Source organism: Argopecten irradians, chromosome 2, assembly GCF_041381155.1.
Source record: "Argopecten irradians isolate NY chromosome 2, Ai_NY, whole genome shotgun sequence".
NCBI classification, from domain to species: domain Eukaryota; kingdom Metazoa; phylum Mollusca; class Bivalvia; order Pectinida; family Pectinidae; genus Argopecten; species Argopecten irradians.
Window position 1 is genome coordinate 12,246,375 of NC_091135.1, and position 9,829 is coordinate 12,256,203.

A 9,829-nucleotide genomic window follows, 5' to 3' on the forward strand; every position below is an offset into this window, starting at 1 on the left:
GCGGGGCCAAAAAGGGTCAAATAGGCTAAAACTTCAAAAATCTTCTGTATTCACAGATTTGATGGAACCAAATACTCTTCATAGATTGGAAGGTCTTAAGGCCCTTTACAAAAATTGTGAATTTCATGGCCCTGGGATCTCAGATTTTCCCCTGGGGAGGGGGTCAAATTTACTATAGTTTATATAGGAAAAAGACATTTATGAATGTTTTTTGCTTATTTTTCATGAGAAATTAGTCAAACTGGGTTAGAATTATTAGTCTGAGATAGCATATTATCGTCATATCCATATTGGTCCTGGCCGACCCCCAGGGGCCTTAGAGGCGGGGCCAAAAAGGGTCAAATAGGCTAAAACTTCAAAAATCTTCTTCTGAATTCAGATTTGATGGTACCAAACACTCTTCATAGATTGGAAGGTCTTAAGGTCCTTTACAAAAATTGTGAATTTCATGGCCCTCGGATCTCAGATTTTCACCTGGGGAGGGGGTCAAATTTACTATAGTCTATATAGGAAAAACACATTTATTAACATTATTTGTTTAGTTTTAATAGGAAATGAATCAAACTGGGTTAGAATTATTAGCCTGAAATAGCATTTGAACACCATATCCATATTGGTCCTGGCTGACCCCCAGGGACCAGGGGGCGGGTTCAAAATGGCTAAAATTTCAAATATCTTCTTCTGAATTCACAGGTTTGATGGAACCAAATAATCTTCATAGATTAAAAAGTGAAATTTATAAAATCACTGACACTGACTGACTTCTAGTTTGGTTTTGTTGTTTAACGTTAGCAAAGCAAATTGGAATTTTAAGCATAAGGTTTGGTAACATAATACACTAACTATCAAAATGAAAAAAAAAAAAAAAAAAATTCTGATACGAAAGCTCAACTTTATAGTTTATTTTAATTCGTAAATATTTTTTATAGATTTGAACCAACTTTGCAATGCTCTTTCTGTAGCAGCACTCAGGTGACCGTCAAGGCCTCGTGGGCCTCTTGTTTTATTGTTTATCATTCTACTCGATTTCAATATTATTGAAACCAGACATTCAATAGCTATTGAAGATTTATTCGGCAACGTGAGCTAGGCTCTGGGTTCTGTCCCATGGCTGAAACATACCAAAGTCTATAAAAATGGTAGTTTATGCTCCTGCTTAGCGCTCAGCATTTAAATAAAACGAGTGGGACGACTGGTTCGCCCGTTGTCAGTATAATGTGAAAGAGTAGGGTGTGTAGCTTGGTGTCTTCGACGCAGGCTTAAGTGATATAGCGCTAGAAAAAGAGCATTAGTTCCAATGTACAAGAATCCACAACACGAATACAAATGTATAACACAGTCTCCCAAAATAAAATAATATAAAATATACACCACGCACTTCATACACGCTACACACCGCATACATGACCCAGGTTGTTAAAAAGACTACCATAGAAATTAGGATATAAAGGTTACGAGGTTAATCGAACTGCCATAGAAATTAGGATATAAAGGTTACGAGGCTAATCGAACTGCCATAGAAATTAGGATATAAAGGTTACGAGGTTAATCGAACTGCCATCGAATTTAGAATATAAAGATCACGAGGTTACACAAACTGACATCAAAATAAGGATATAAATGTCACGTGGTTACACAAACTGCCATTGAATATAGTATATAAATGTCACGTCGTTACACAAACTGCCATCGAATATAGGATATAAAGGTCACGATGGTTACACAAACTGCCATCGAATATAGGATATAAAGGTCACGATGTAACACAAACTGCCATCGAATATAGGATATAAGGGTCACGAGGTTACACAAACTGCCACAATAAATTATTGGATCAAAAGGTCACGACGTTACACACAACTGTCATAGAAAATTAGGTCGAAAGGTCACGAGGTTACACAGCCTGCCATCGAATTTAGGATATAAAGGTCACGAAGTTACACAAACTGCCATCGAATTAGGATATAAAGGTCACGATGTTACACAAACTGCCATCGAATATAGGATATAAAGGTCACGGGGTTACACAAACTGCCATCGAATATAGGATATAAAGGTCACGAGGTTACACAAACTGCCATCGAATATAGGATATAAAGGTCACGATGTTACACAAACTGCCATCGAATATAGGATATAAAGGTCACGAGGTTACACAAACTGCCATCGAAATATAGGATATAAAGGTCACGAGGTTACACAAACTGCCGCCGAAATTAGGATATAAAGGTCACGAGGTTACACAAACTGCCATCGAAATTAGGATATAAAGGTCACGAGGTTACACAAACTGCCATCGAAATTAGGATATAAAGGTCACGAGGTTACACAAACTGCCATCGAATATAGGATATAAAGGTCACGAGGTTACACAAACTGCCATCGAATATAGGATATAAAGGTCACGAGGTTACACAAACTGCCGCCGAAATTAGGATATAAAGGTCACGAGGTTACACAAACTGCCATCGAATATAGGATATAAAGGTCACGAGGTTACACAAACTGCCATCGAATATAGGATATAAAGGTCACGAGGTTACACAAACTGCCATCAAATATAGGATATAAAGGTCACGAGGGTTACACAAACTGCCGCCGAATATAGGATATAAAGGTCACGAGGTTACACAAACTGCCATCGAATATAGGATATATAAAGGTCACGAGGTTACACAAACTGCCATCGAAATTAGGATAAATAAAGGTCACGAGGTTACACAAACTGCCATCGAATATAGGATATAAAGGTCACGAGGTTACACAAACTGCCATCGAATATAGGATATAAAGGTCACGAGGTTACACAAACTGCCATCGAATATAGGATATAAAGGTCACGAGGTTTACACAAACTGCACATCAAAATATAGGATATATAAAAGGTCACGAGGTTACACAAACTGCCATCGAATTATAGGATATAAAGGTCACGAGGTTACACAAACTGCCATCGAATATAGGATATAAAGGTCACGAGGTTACACAAACTGCCATCGAATATAGGATATAAAGGTCACGATGTTACACAAACTGCCATCGAATATAGGATATAAAGGTCACGAGGTTACACAAACTGCCATCGAATATAGGATATAAAGGTCACGAGAGGTTACACAAACTGCCATCGAATATAGGATATAAAGGTCACGAGGTTACACAAAACTGCCATCGAATATAGGATATAAAGGTCACGAGGTTACACAAACTGCCATCGAATATAGGATATAAAGGTCACGAGGTTACACAAACTGCCATCGAATATAGGATATAAAGGTCACGAGGTTACACAAACTGCCATCGAATATAGGATATAAAGGTCACGAGGTTACACAAACTGCCATCGAATATAGGATATAAAGGTCACGATGTTACACAAACTGCCATCGAATATAGGATATAAAGGTCACGAGGTTACACAAACTGCCATCGAATATAGGATATAAAGGTCACGAGGTTACACAAACTGCCATCGAATATAGGATATAAAGGTCACGAGGTTACACAAACTGCCATCGAATATAGGATATAAAGGTCACGAGGTTACACAAACTGCCATCGAATATAGGATATAAAGGTCACGATGTTACACAAACTGCCATCGAATATAGGATATAAAGGTCACGAGGTTACACAAACTGCCATCGAATATAGGATATAAAGGTCACGAGGTTACACAAACTGCCATCGAATATAGGATATAAAGGTCACGAGGTTACACAAACTGCCATCGAATATAGGATATAAAGGTCACGAGGTTACACAAACTGCCATCGAATATAGGATATAAAGGTCACGAGGTTACACAAACTGCCATCGAATATAGGATATAAAGGTCACGAGGTTACACAAACTGCCATCGAATATAGGATATAAAGGTCACGAGGTTACACAAACTGCCATCGAAATTAGGATATAAAGGTCACGAGGTTACACAAACTGCCATCGAATATAGGATATAAAGGTCACGAGGTTACACAAACTGCCATCGAATATAGGATATAAAGGTCACGAGGTTACACAAACTGCCATCGAATATAGGATATAAAGGTCACGAGGTTACACAAACTGCCCATCGAAATATAGGATATAAAGGTCACGATGTTACACAAACTGCCATCGAATATAGGATATAAAGGTCACGAGGTTACCAAACTGCCATCGAAAATAGGATATAAAGGTCACGAGGTTACACAAACTGCCGCCGAATATAAGGATATAAAGGTCACGAGGTTACACAAACTGCCATCGAATATAGGATATAAAGGTCACGAGGTTACACAAACTGCCATCGAATATAGGATATAAAGGTCACGAGGTTACACAAACTGCCATCGAATATAGGATATAAAGGTCACGAGGTTACACAAACTGCCCATCGAATATAGGATATAAAGGTCACGATGTTACACAAAACTGCCATCGAATATAGGATATAAAGGTCACGATGTGGTTACACAAAACTGCCATCGAATATAGGGATATAAAGTTTCACGAGTTTGTTACACAAACTGCCATCGAATTATAGGATATAAAGGTCAAGAGGTTACACAAACTGCCATCGAATATAGTATAAAAAGGTCACGAGGAGGTTACACAAACTGCCATCGAATATAGTATATAAAGGTCACGAGGTGGTTACACAAACTGCCATCGAATATAGGATATAAAGTTCACGAGGTTACACAAACTGCCATCTAAAAAAGTGATATAAAGTCACGATATTACACAGGTCACGAATATTAGGATATACACAAACTGCCATCGAATTATAGGATATAAAGGTCACGATGTTACACAAACTGCCATCGAATATAGGATATAAAGGTCACGAGGTTACACAAACTGCCATCGAATATAGGATATAAAGGTCACGATGTTACACAAACTGCCATCGAATATAGGATATAAAGGTCACGAGGTTACACAAACTGCCATCGAATATAGGATATAAAGGTCACGATGAGTTACACAAACTGCCATCGAATATAAGGATATAAAAGGTCACGATGTTACACAAACTGCCATCGAAAATAGGATATAAAGGTCACGAGGTTACACAAACTGCCATCGAATATTAGGATATAAAGGTCACGAGGTTACACAAACTGCCATCGAATATAGGATATAAAGGTCACGATGTTACACAAACTGTCATCGAATATAGGATATAAAGGTCACGAGGTTACAATACAAACTGCCATCGAATATAGGATATAAAGGTCACGAGGTTACAGCAAACTGCCATCGAAAATGGGATATATAAGTTTTACGAGTGTTACACAAACTGCCATCGAATTATAGGATATAAAGGTTCACGAGGTTACACAAACTGCCATCGAATATAGGATATAAAGGTCACGAGGTTACACATAAACTGCCATCGAATTAGGATATAAAGGTCACGAGGTTACACAAACTGCCATAGAATTTTGATGTAAAGGTCACGAGGTTACACAAACTGCCATCGAAATTATAGGATATAAAGGTCACGAGGTTACACAAACTACCACGATAAGGTATTGTCAAAAGGTTCACAATGAGGTTACAAAACTGCCATCGAAAATATTGGATACGATGTACATCAAAGGTCACGAGGTTAACACAACGCGATTAATAAAACTGCCATCGAAATTATGGGATATAAAGTCACGAGGTTACACAAACTGCCATCGAAATATGGATATAAAGGTCACGAGGTTACACTAACTGCCATCGAATAATAGGATAGGTACAAAGGTCACGAGGTGGTTACACAAACTGCCATCGAAATATAGGCATATTAAGTTCACGAGGTTACACAATACTAAGGCGCATCGTCCAGAATACAATAGGATGCACATAAAAGGTGCACGAGGTTACACAAACTGCCATCGAATGATTAGGATATACAAGGTCACACGGGTGTTACAACATAACTGTCATCAAAAATTTGATACATAGGTTCACATGGTGTGCTATTTTATACACAAACTGCCATCGACATAGGAGTGTAAATTATGCATAGTTTAGACACCAGACATATCGATTTTAGGTATATAAGTCCATAGGGTTATCATAGACCGCCATAGGTACACAAATGGTCTTAATTAGGTATACAGATGTGCATAGTTACACAAACTACCATGGTATTGTCATAAAGGTCACGATGTTACACAACACTGCCGCCGAATATAGGATATAAAGGTCACGATTGTTACCACAAAACTGTCCATCCGGAATATAGTAGTATAAAGGTCACGTTGTAACACAAACATAGCCAATCGATATAGATATAAGGTCACGAGGTTACACAAACTGCCGCCGAATATAGGATATAAAGGTCACGATGTTACATACAAACTGCCATCGAATATAGGATATCAAAGGTCACGATGGTTACACAAACTATGCCATACGCAATATAGGATATATGAAAGGTCCACGTAGGTACACCAAAACTGCCCCATCGATATAGGTTATAAAGAGTTCACGAGGTTACACAAACTGACGCCGATATAGGTTATACAAGTTAACTGATGTTACACAAACTGTATCACGATTTTGGATACAAAGGTACACAAGGTTACACAAACTGCCATCGAAATTATAGGATATAAAAGTCACGAGGTTACAAACTGCCATCGAAATATAGGATATAAAGGTCATGAGGTTACACAAACTGCGCATCGAAATAATAGTGATATGAGTCAAAGGTCTCGAAGGGTTACACACAACTGCCATCGAATAATGGATGCAAGGTGTCACAAGGTGTACTACAGACTACCATCAAAATGTACTGAGTATCAAAAGTTAAGAGGTTACCAAAACTCAACATCGAAACATATGATGTAAAGGTGTATACGAGGTAGCACAGCCCTGTCTATGGGTAGCATAGGAATATAAAGTCACGAGATGTTACAGTTAACTGCATAACTAAAATTTAGGGTAGTAGGTTCACATGTTACATCAACTGACATCGCAATTAAGGATATAAAAGGTCACGAGGGTACATTAACTATAAGGCAAATATTAGTCATAGGTCAAAATGGTGCCATAGGTGCATGATTCATAAAAACTGCCATAGGTGTTACATTGTAGCATAGGTGTATTCTGGTATCATAGTTTTGTATATGGTTGCATAGGAGGGTATGAATTGTGCATATAGGTGTATATAGGTGCATAGGGTGTACACATGGTGCAAAGGTTTATATGGTCATCGCATTATATGGTGCATAGGTGTATATGGTCAGCATAGGTGTACTTATAGACTGCAATAGGTATGCATAGAGTTGCATATGGTGCAATAGGTGTATATGGATGCACATAGGTGGTTTATAGTAGTGCATAGGTGTATATGATGTACACAATGTGTATATGGTGCATAGTTACATATAGTGCATAGGTGTATGTGGTGCATAGGTTTATATGGTAGCATAGGTGTATATGGTGCATAGGTATGCATGTGCATATACATGTGCATAGGTGTATAATGGTGCATAGGTGTATATGGTGCATAGGTGTATATGGTGGCATAGGTGTATATTGGTGCATATGTGTTATATGTGCAATGGTGTATGCATGGTGCATATTTGTATGCATGATGCATAGGTTTATATGGTGCATAGGTGTATATGGTGCATAGGTAATCGCATGATGCATAGGTGTACATGTTGCATAGGTGTATATGGGCATAGGTAGTACTATGGGTACATATGTGTATATGGTGAATAGGTGTATATGGTACATATGGTGTATATGGTGCATAGGTATGCATGATGCATAGGTGTACATGATGCATAGGTTTATATATGGTGCATAGGTGTATATGTGTCGCATATGTGTATATGGTGCAATAGGTGTATATGAGCAATAGGGTACATTGTGTAGAGTATAATGGTGCATAGTTTATGTGATTCATAGGTGTATATGGTAGCATAGGTGTATATGGTGCATAGGTGTGTATATGGTATCATAGGTGTATATGGTGCATAGGTATGACATGATGAATAGGTGTACATAGGTGACATAGGTTTATAAATGGTGCATAGAGTATATGGTACATATGTGTATTATGGTTGCATAGGTGTAATATAGTGCATAGGTGCTATATGTGTGCCATAGGTGTATATGGTGCATATGTGTATATGGTGCATAGGGTGTATTATGGTGCATAGGTATAATATGGTGCATAGGTGTACGTATGGTGCATAGGTTATATATGTTGGCATAGGTATTTATATGGTGCATAGGTGGTATATGGTGCATAGGGTTTATATGGAGCATAGGTTGTATGAGTGGTGCATAGGGTTTATATGGTGCATAGGTGTATATTGGTGGCATATGTGTATATGGTGCATATGGTGTATGGTGCATATGTTGACATAGGTGCATATGTGTGCATTGCAACAGGTGTATATGGTGCATAGGTGTATATGGTGCATAGGTGTATATGGTGCATAGGTTTATTAGTGTTGAATAGGTGTACATTATATAGGTGTATAAATTGGTGTAGGTATATGGTGCATAGGTGTATATGGTGCATAGGTGTATAATGGTGCATAGGTTTTATATGGTGCATAGGTGTATATGGTGCATAGGTGTGCATATGTATGTGCATATGTGTATATGGTGCAATAAGTGTATACATAAGGTGCATATGTCAAGTGCATAGTATATGGTGCATAGGTGTATATGGTGCATAGGTGTATATGGTGCATAGGTGTATAATGAGTGCATAAGGTGATCATATAATGGTGCATAGGTATGTATATGGTGCATAGGTGTATATGGTGCATAGGATGTATATGGTGCATAGGTTCATATATAGTGCATAGGATGTATATGGTGCATAGGTTCATATGGTGCATAGGTGTATATGGTGCATAGGTGTATATGGTGCATAGGTGTATATGGTGCATAGGTGTATATGGTGCATAGGTTGCATATGGTGCATAGGTGTATATGGTGCATAGGTGTATATGGTGCATAGGTGTATATGGTGCATAGGTTCATATAGTGCATAGGTGTATATGGTGCATAGGTTCATATGGTGCATAGGTGTATATGGTGCATAGGTGTATATGGTGCATAGGTGTATATAGTGCATAGGTGTATATGGTGCATAGGTGTATATGGTGTGCATAGGTGTAGTTGCATAGGTGTACGTGCATAGGTGTATATGGTGCATAGGTTGTATATGGTGCATAGGTGTATATGGTGCATAGGTGTATATGGTGCATAGGTTATATATGGTGCATAGGTGTATATGGTGCATAGGTGTATATCTTGCATAGGTGTATATGATGCATAGGTATAGTGCATATGTATATAGTGCATAGGTGTATATAGTGCATAGGTGTATATGGTGCATAGGTGTATATAGTGCATAGGTGATGCATATAGTGCATAGGTGTATATAGTGCATAGGTGTATATGGTGCATAGGTGTATATGGGTGCATAGGTGTAATATATTGCATAGGTGTGTAAAATAGTGCATAGTGTGTGCATAAAGGTAAATGGTGCATAGGTGTATATGGTGCAATAGGTGTCATATAGTGCATAGGTGTATTAGGTGCATAGGTGTATATGGTTGTCATAGGTGTATATGGTGCATAGGTTGTATATAGGTGCATAGGTGTATATGGTGCATAGGTGTATATGGTAGCATAGGTATATGGTGCATATGTGCATATATAGTGTTATATGGTGTGAATGGGTCATTCATATATGGTGCATAGGTGTATCATAGGTGCATAGTGCATAGTATACATATGGTGCATAGGTGTATATGGTGCATAGGTGTTATTATGGTGCATAGGTTCATATGGTGCATAGGTGTATATGGTG